The sequence below is a fragment of the Trachurus japonicus genome, chromosome 17, assembly GCF_045865225.1.
Source record: "Trachurus japonicus isolate A0001 chromosome 17, Traja_1.0".
Classification (NCBI taxonomy): Eukaryota; Metazoa; Chordata; class Actinopteri; order Carangiformes; family Carangidae; genus Trachurus; species Trachurus japonicus.
The window spans coordinates 5,717,564-5,727,940 of NC_140923.1; positions in this window are offsets into that span (position 1 = coordinate 5,717,564).

Below are 10,377 nucleotides of genomic sequence, written 5' to 3' on the forward strand. Positions count from 1 at the left end.
AATCTGGAATTATGTCGTTATTATTATGCACTTTAATAAGAAGAAACCCACCTCAGCGTAAAGTCAATTTAATAAACTGTCTGATTGTTTTTCTTCTTAAAACAAGTGCATAGCATTTTTTTTTTTAATGAGCAGTGTCCAAGAACAATCAAAAGACTCACTTGTGAATAAATTGTTCAGTGTCTATTTGGAGAATATTAAAATCAACACAAAGACAATTTGTAGTTTGCTAATGCTATGTATTATTCAGTCTTGACGACTCCCCTTCTCAGAAACAGCTGCAAATTAGTATTATAAGAGTGATGTGTGTCCATGCAAGTGGGAAATAAGAAACATGGGAAATGAAGAGGAAAAATCCATAAAAACAACAAATAAAATCTGTAGTGAATTAACGACGTCGTCTGTTTAAATTAGGTTTTGGTGCTTAATTTGCATTGCACACAAATTTAAGTGTGTGTGTGGTTGAAGGCAAAGAAATGAAAAATACATTTTGCATCAAAATGGGAAGAATCCAAGATCAGGTAATTGAAAAGATAAATGCAAGACTTTTTTTTTCAGAAGCCATTCTAACTGGGTCAGACAAAACATATTCCTTTCACCGTTAAATATACACACACTTAATTTAGATTTATATTTATAAAGTTGGGGTAAGATAAGATGAATCCTCCTTATTTAGGCTGTAAAGTTAGAGAAGGCGTTAGAGCATAACTTAACTATGAGTTCTATATAAATTGTTATGTTGACTGTGTTGTGATTTGCAGTAATAGTGATTTATTAACCTATTTTCTGCTCTTGCACTCACTGTAATTACCCCAGGAAACCAGAATCAAACTAAATGCCAAAATGTGAGATGGAATTGTTATAGCAAAAGAAATAAGGAGCTGATGTTCATATCATGTCATATCTTGGTCCGTGCCCACACTGTCTTACCTGCCCACTGTTTGCTATTCAAGACATCTCTGCAAGGTCATTAAACGAGCTACAGTAGATTAGTCATCCCTGTGTCCCACAGGTACTTTAATGTTATGATACATCAGGTCAGTGCCAGTCTGAATTTGTGTCAAGATCATCACATTAGTAGAAAGTAAAGCGAAGAGCCAAACAAGGGACTGAGATTTCTTTACAGGCTAAAAATAAATAAAGGTAATAGCGCAAACATAATGATAAAGGATTATCAGGTAGGACAAATGCAGCCGGTTACACTGCTATGCTCATTATTCTCATTTTTCGCTCCTCTCTGAAACGGTGCAGGGTAATGACAGAGAGAGGGAGAGAGGGAGAGTGGATTATGAGGAGGAGGAGGAACAATGTGATTTCTAATATGAGGGCGAGAGAGGAGCAATTTGCAAAGCTGCAGCACAGAGGCAACGAACACCCTGCATATATCCAGACCAGCACAGGTAGGCTACAGTATAATAAAAGAAATTCAAGTCAGAGCTGAGGCAGAGGAGGATGGATTTTATTTGAGCTCAAAGAAAGGAAAAGTCACTTAAAGTTGCTTCAAGGCACATTTTCGGATTGAAAAAATACTTTGCTTTGATGAATTAGAAGTGCATCCAACAAGTCGTCCAGATATTGAAGCCCATACCAGCAGCACAACATCCATTACAAGTCAGTCATCCGCTATGGATACACTTAGGCATAGACGCAATAAATGACCAGATTAGGATGGTTATGGAAAGAGGATGATCTGGTTACAGTAATCCACAGGTGAATTTTGATTATCATGATGGGTCTTTCAAGCGACTCATCATTTCATTTCAGCTCTACAATAGTGCTTTCCTCTCTGCTATACTGGAAAATGGACTATCTCACTTACAGCCATTCTTTCTTGTGCCTTTATTTATCTACTCACCCTCATGTGGACTAAGGGCTGGGAGAAGTTTCAGAGTCCTCCGTGGCTTCTCTGAGTTACAGGGGGTCTCGGCGTAGCAGTGCATGTCCATATAATGGTTGCAAATGGATACCAACTGTCTTTGTAACAAAAAGACACACCAAAAAACATCCAAATACCTCCATGCTGCTCGTATGTGTCTTGTATTGAAGCCCCGAAATGCGAAATTGTCTGTCCCCTAACCCTCCAAATTTGACGAACCGGGAAGAGGAGCTTCCGCTACAAACAAGCTTGAAATATAGACTTATTTAATTTTTTTTCGGGACAATTTCGCATTTCAGGGCTTCAATACAAGACAGACATTACATACGAGCAGCATGGAGGTATTTGGATGTTTTTTGGTGTGTCTTTTTGTTACGAAGACAGTTGGTATCCATTTGCAACCGTTATAATGGACATGCACTGCTACGCCGAGACCCCCTGTAACTCAGAGAAGCCACGGAGGACTCTGAAACTTTCTCCCTTAGTCGACATGAGAGTGAGTAGATAATGAGTGAAATTTCAACTTTGGGTGAACTATCCCTTTAATAATGAAAACTGAAGACAGAGAGGAAAAATGGGCGAAAATAAGGGGATGAGGGAATAGTCCAACCGGCTATGGAATCAAACCTCAGGCTTGCTGCTCACCGCATTGATGCCAAGTACTCAACCACTCAGCTCAGGAGCTATATCCAAAGTCTGTCACTGTGATAAGCCAATGATAGGAACTTCTATATTTGATGTCTGATCGCACGGCAAGCGATTACACCAATGTTAAAAAAAAGTGGAATATCAAACTGGAGAAAAGGAAGAGCTGAAAGGAAACAGTGAAGAGACAGATGGTGAATCGACAAGTGATTTTTCCCCTTCATCAAAGAACATAATTTGCCTCCATATTGTTACGGGGTTGGATGTGGGTCGTCAACATTTTTTGAGATTTAAGTTGGCCATGAGCTGGAAAAGGTTGGAAGCCTTTTGTGTTTGATAATGAGGTTGAATGTAATGTCTGAGCTCAGCACAGCCATCATGTTGGCAGGGGTTGTTGTTTTGATCTTGTGCAGCAGCTTTAATCCAAAAACTGAGGGAAAAAAAACAACAAATTTTTCCAATATATATATATATATATTTTAGATCAGATTGATTTTGTTGAGGGGGGTTGCTTTGCCGCCACCCCCACCCCTCTGGTCCCGCCTGCAGGATTTCAGTTTCTTTTTTTTTTCATCCCACTGGATGGTAATATTTTGGCCCATGTTGTCTTTCCATAACAAATTCAATAAGCTGCTGCAAAAAAAGTTCTGAAAGCACATCGAGTCCCTGTGTACTGAAAATTCTATCAATATGCAAATATATTTTTGATGGAGGCCGTCTCTAACCTCACTGAACATCTGCTCATGGTGTATACTGTATGACCGAGTTTCTTGTGTAATTTGCAGCGGACCGAGACCTCTGGAGAAAAGATTGTGCTTGTATATTCACATCTTAACCCTCAGACCTCAGGAATCCACAGAGAAACTTTGTGCCCGCAACTTTCTTTCTTTTTTTCTTCGTGACAAACTCCCCACAAATATCAATTGGCACGGTTTCTGCGATCACCAGTCTGTCCTTAAAATTCCTCCTGAAGAGTTACACGCCAGAGATCCGTCGTGGACCCGACTTCACAGAAGCAGCAGGCAGTCACTTAGATTTTTTTCAGTCCCTATGGATGGTACTTAGGAGGTGATTACATTTGAGACACTTTGGTCCGCCTGCCTAAAGAATCTATCCAGTCATCCAGAGCCGTTTTCCCACTGAGCAGATTTACCTAATTTACATTAGATGAGCGGCTGCTGTCAGCCAGTCACGGTCCAGTATCCCCAGAGTCGACATGTATACGTGTAAAACACTACAAAAGAGATACTGTTTGTAGCTAAGAGTCTCTCAGATTAACCAGAGTGGAGGTTGGTAAAATAATATAATACAAATACAGATACAGCTTCATCTGCAGGGTCAGTTAGGGATTCAGTATCTGTTTGTAGAGATTATCTTTCAGAGATTATTCCTGCCTGAAAGATTTCCTCCAGTGCAATGCAGGTGAACTGAATTTAATTAGTAGTTCCAAAACCACTTGAAGACATTGTGCCTCCAATGCTTCCACAGTTAAGAAATACAATACAAGAAAGAACTGTGGTGAAATCTGTTCAGTGAGGCCAAACTTGTATTAATGGGACTGTACTGTACTCTTAAGGCCCCCCACAGTGAACGGAGTAGACTCTGTGCAGCAGTCGTTTGAGATTTCATAGTCCTTCAGTTGAGCCTACCAATTTCCTACATTTCTCATGCCAATTCCCTACGTGTCCCACAATCCTGCACTACATTTTCTGGCCTCATGGCTACATGGGAAAAAGAAGCAGAGAAGGTGGGGTAACACTTTACTTGAATAGGTATTCATAAGATTGACAAAACACTGTCATAACCATGACATAACAGCTGTCATTAACATCAATGAATACTTATGACAGCTGTCGTTAAGTGTCATTCGGTAAGTTATGTCACTTTTAATGCAAAGTTGACATTGTTTGAGATGTTTTTGTTCTGACAACTTGACATAAAGACAATTTAAACTGTCATAGCAGACCTAATTGCCAAACTTCAAAATTCAGCGCACTGAATGAATTGTTATTTCAATTAGTGATAATGAACGCCCTCCTCGTCCCCTCTCTCTCCCCCTCTCTCTTTTTCTTTCTTTATTTTTTGCTTGTGTGCATCACCTGTTTAATGCGAGGTGGAGATTACGCCGCCGCCGCATCAGCTGACTCCTGGCGGAAAACGTTTGCCTACCGGTATGTTGATTTACACAGGTTATACACCGCTACGTAGCCACGACAGTGATCACTGAGGGTGTGAAGTGTGCATCAGTCCACACACTCAACTTTTGGACCGTTTTGAGTGCACAATCTGGGTTCTTAACGTAGCCTACTGCCTGGCTTGTGCTTCTTTGAATGTCGCGCTTTGACTCCCGGTCCCGTTCACTCCCGTTTACATTTTTTCCCGTCACGTCCCGATCTTACTTACTTACTTTACTTACGCCTGACACCCCTTGCTGGGGTATAGGCCATTGACAAGGGACCTCCAGAGTACTCGGTCACTGGCTTTCTTTTCGATCTGCGACCAGTTGTATCCCATCTTTTTGGTGTCAGCCTGGAGATCTCTCCGCCAGGTATTTTTGGGCCGGCCTCTACTTCTCCTCCCTTGTGGGTTCCAAGTTAGAGCCTGTCTAGTGATCACGTCCCAATCACGTGATTAAAAATAAATTGACTCCCGAATCCCACGGGAATCCCGAGAAAATGTCAGCCTCTACTGTGACTATACCCGCGGACCTCCGTTACATAAGGCCACTAAATGCAACAAGGGATGCCATCGCCGAAGGGGGGTTCATCATGCTAGTGAGGGACATGTGAAGTATTGATGAAGAAACACACTTTAAATACTTCAGGATGAATAAAACACTGCAAGTTTGACGATATGGTCGGACGTCTGTTCCTTCTGTACCTGGTCCTTATCGTTCACCGGTCAGTAGGCCTACTACAGACACAGTGGCTGTCACATGGAGGGTTCTTGCCACCGGTTGCTCCAAGCAACAACGTCCGCATGGACATCTGCGGAGTACGTAGCGCATATGTTTGGCCCGACTCTGTGGGGGCCTTTTGTGATCTTTTAATGTGAAATTATGTCTTTACTGATTATAATTTGGCTAAAAGAACAAATCCCACAATCCCATATTGTACAACCCACACATTATCAGTAAATGTTAGGTTTTTATACTGTTCTGATTAAATTTGGTTTTCAGCTAAATCTAAATTTAAAGATTTTCATTTTTTCCGTACTGTGTCTGTGATGATGATTAGTGAGATGAATTAAGCCTGGTTTATCAGCAGTGGCTCTATCAGATCAAGTCTTTCAATCAAAGAAATGACCAAAAACCAAAAAGACAATTAAAACTCAAGAGCAAATGTATAAACTTAACCAAAGCCTGACCCTGAGTCATACATTATAAGCTTTTGTGTGAGATCTAACACCACCTTCTCCCAGGAATTCCCCCTTAGAAATAAACCATATAAAAGAAAAATAAGAAATGAAAAATAAAAGACTGGTGGGACTTCCCCTCCTCTGTTTGGATCAGGATGGGTACATTCTGTTTAAAAGTAAGATCACACTGTTTAAATTTGGGTTTATACACAAGCCATAAAACATAAAGTAAGTGAATGAGGAGCGACTAGCGTAAGATTTTCTGTCTGCACATTTTACTGCAGTGTTGACATTTTCGCCCTCAGCAGGGCAGCTGTTGGCCTCTGGCTTTGTGTAAATACATGCCACTTCGCCCTGGCTCCACTCTCATGAGTTTACTGTACGGGACAGAAACCATGTATACAGCTGTGAGTGTGTATGGGAGGGAGGGGTTTCTCTGCACTTGTGGGCTATTTCTATGGTCATTATTCACATAATCAAGAAGTTTCATCTCTGGGATTGAAATGTTATGGTTACATTAATAAACACATGGAGTGCACCTACAGCAGTGCATCAGACCCTTCGTCAAATTCATCATTAATTTGTATATTTTTCGGTTTGTCTTCAAATATGAGTATAGAGAGGTGGTGTCTGTGAACAACCAAAGTATATGGGTAGTATAGCACCATTTATATATATTTTATATTTATATCTATTCAATCGACTCAGAGTCCCCAAAAGTAGATTGAATAGATATAAGAACTCCTTTATCCCTTCCGCCATTAAAACACTAAACAATAATATGTAGCACTTAATGGCAGAACTGTAAGTTCTTTATTAATTTGACCGGTTTTTACCTACTTTTTTTTTTGTATAGTTTTATTGTTTTATTACTTTTATTATTTCACTCTTGATCATATTATTTTTTATATGCAATGTAGCACTCTAGTTTATTTATGTACTGTTGGCTTTATTCCATTGGTTTAGTTTTTCTCTATGTCGAACCACAGCGCACATAGCACTTTAACTTAAAGAGCTCCCGCTTTGATCAGTTCTATAGACTGTTTTTACTGACCTATTTGTAATAGAGTGGAAGCACCCTTCACTGTTTTGAATGCGTGTTAAAGGTGTGAAAGTATTTTGTATGGATGTCTGGTATTTGTCTTGTGTATGCAGTGGCTCCGAGCCCAAAACAAATTTCCCTTCGGGACAATAAAGTACAATCCAATCCAATCCAATCCAATTTAAAATAACTGTGATATTTACATAATTAATAATGCATGTGTTTGTGCACATGGTTGTGTTTATCAATGCATGGTCTTGTCTTACAAAGTTAAGAATAAAACTGACTGATAGCTTCTTCTTTTTTTTCAAAATTTCCACCTTGATGATATTATTATTGTGATTTTTTTTTTTTTTTGCCATGATATTCATTGAGGGAAAATCTGCTATCAAGACAGCCCAAGATTGAACACTGAAACATTACTTTTAAGTTTGCGTGGATGGGAAGAAAAAGACAAAAGAAGAATATTTCCATCTTGTGTAAAAGGTTTTTGCGAGGTAACAAAAAACAACCTGTTTTGTCCATTTGAGGACCTGTTGAAATGTTGCGACTGGAGCCAGGGGTCAAAATTGTTTCCTGAAAATGGATGTAGGGGATGGATGGATGGATGCTTCCTGGGGAAATTGCTGTTGAAATTACTACGTACAAACTTCAGCCATTACTTGTTGTGGCTATGAGTTCATGTGGAAATGTATCACCTCTCTTTGATTTACCAAAAAAAACACACAACTCAAAACAACACTGTCTTCACCAAAAGCCTGGAGGTTGCAGTTGTTTGAGGTGCAAACTGTACTAAAGACAGCCTTGTGGAGCGGCGGCGGGGAACTGGATAAACTCAGTGTCAGAGTCAAATTACTTAATCACTGCTGAGCGGTAATGATGTTTTCAGACCAATTTCACGGTAGCCACTGGGAGGAACAAGGCTGTTCACAAAGTGTGGGTGTATTTCAAATTGTAGGCATTTGTCTGCCTAGGTAATTATCCGCTGGGCACGTACTGTATTTACTTTATTTAAAACCTTTTTTACTTTCAGTCAGTCTCGATTATTCTAGTCTGAGATGACTCCCAGAGGAGTTTCCTTACCAGTCAAGTCAATTTTCTAAGACAACACTGAGACCTTCGGAGTACAGAAAAATCATTAAAGTTTGGATGTTAGTCCAACCATCCGAAAATCCATTCCTTCTTTTTAAAAAACATTTGCTCTTCCGGTACTCAAGTTGTTTTGACAATTTAAGTGAGTCTGTGTCACTTCTGAAAGAAGGAATAACATATTATTCCTCTTAGAAATGGAAGGTTGAATTCATAAACAGTAGAAGACACTCCTGTTTAAATTTAATACACTTATGGGGTTTTCATCTTCAGCCTTTTTTGGTCTGGTATGACTAATAGCTTATGGAGGCTACTTTGAAGGAGATAATACCGTCTTGCTGACATTATGGAGTCAGTCTTTTAACTTCTTGAGTCTGCTCTGCTTATTTATCAAGTTGTTAATCGTTTGCTGAAGTCAGGCATGTCCAAAGTCCGGCCCGGGGGCCAATTGCGGCCCCTGTTCAAATTCCCACCAGCCCGCAGCCTCTGTCATAAAATCAATTAGCTATATGCAGCCCGCCAGCACGTACAAAAAAAACAAAAAACACGTACATTTTATATTTCACTAGAAGACAGCAGCTGTGGCCGTACTCTATCTGCGTGACCCTTGACCCTTTCTAGCCCATTTCTAAAATACAATATAATACAATATAATATATAATATGTAATGTTTCAAATTAAACTAGATATGTTTAAGCTTCCTCAAAGTATTTTTTTTCCAGACAGACTTTTTCTTCATTTTATGTGGTCTTCAAATATGAAAAGCAGAGTGATTTTGGTAAAAACCTGTTTAGATTTATTTATATTCTATGTGAAGAAATGAAAAGAATGCCATTTGCAATAAAAAAAAATGTATTAAATAGTTAATTTGCTTTTAATGTTAATGGTTCAAAGGATGTCAGGCTGAATGGTCGGCCACCTCATCAAATCTGGCCCTTTTTGCAAAGAGTAGCAAAAAGTAGTAGCCAATAAATTAATACAGACACCACAAATATACTTTTTTTTTTTTTTTTTTAAACATAGGGAATAAAAAATGAAGCCAACATCAAAGTTCCAAAAACTACGGTACCTTAAATGGCCACCAGAGGCTGCCTGTTACAAACTCCAAAAGTGTTTTGAGTAGAAAATTGGTGAATTATTGATTTTGGGTGAAGTATCCCTTTAACCGTATAGTACAGGACTATCCAGCCTGTCACTACATTTCTTCTATAACACGTGTACCGTGGCAGTTCGATGTATATAGAAGTTAACCTCTAGCGGGCACAGTTGTATAAATATGTCTAAGCTTTTTAGTATCGGTTCATATCCAGTACAAGTTGATAGATCCTTTGTTTGGACCCAGCTTGGGCACTTTTTTAATTTAGCATTGATTTGTGGTTTGTTGGCTGGAGTGCAATGTTAGAACATGAAAGGTAGCCTACAACTGGAGCCGGTTTTTATATCCTTTAAAGCTTCGGTCAGTTTGTCCCCATTGTCACTGTTCTACCCAAATCGCACCTTTCATCTATGACGGTGACTGGGTTAACATTTCTAAACATAATTGGCTATCCCACAGTTTGAGTTCTAGATGGTTCACCACATTCCTTTATCCTGACAACTGAAATCTAAATGCAAGATGACCTCATGCTAATTCTAAACCATTTTTGGTCCTGGTAATTTTAAGGGTTTTAGAGGACCAAGGAGGGGAAACTATCACACATCCACATACGACACAATTACATATTGCATTGATTTCAAGGACACTAACCTTTAATTCAATCTAGTCTTATTCTGACAAATAAACATGTCTACTACACACTCAAACTTAATGACTTTCTTCATGCCCCCGAAAGTAAAACAAGTCCCCATAATGGGAACATAAATAATGTCCCCACAATTTGGGTAACATCTGGATCACAAACACACACACACACACACACACACACACACACACACACACACTCACGTGTTTTCCTGTCTCTATGAGGACACTTGTTGTAATAACGAACCTCGTCCTAACAGTCTAACAGGCCTTTGAAGGTGTGCCAGACATTGAGGACATGAGGATGTCCTCAATTTTCTAAGATGAAAGGGAAGGAAGGGATACACTTATTTGGTCAACAATTAGCAGTATTTTCAAAGACACACACCTTCATTTTTGTTAAGTGCTGTGGCAGCTGCATTTTATTCCAGGTCGAGGAGAGAACACTTCCCAGATTAACAATGATTGGATACTACAGTACCATACACTGATTCTTTTTCGTTCTTTCTTTTTTCACTGTGAGCCACAACATAGGTTTTATTTTGAAAGTCAGAGCAGGAAGTGCCCGTGCTTGTCGTTGTGCTCTTGACAGTGGAAGTCGGCTGCGGGAAACTGATCTCCCTGCAC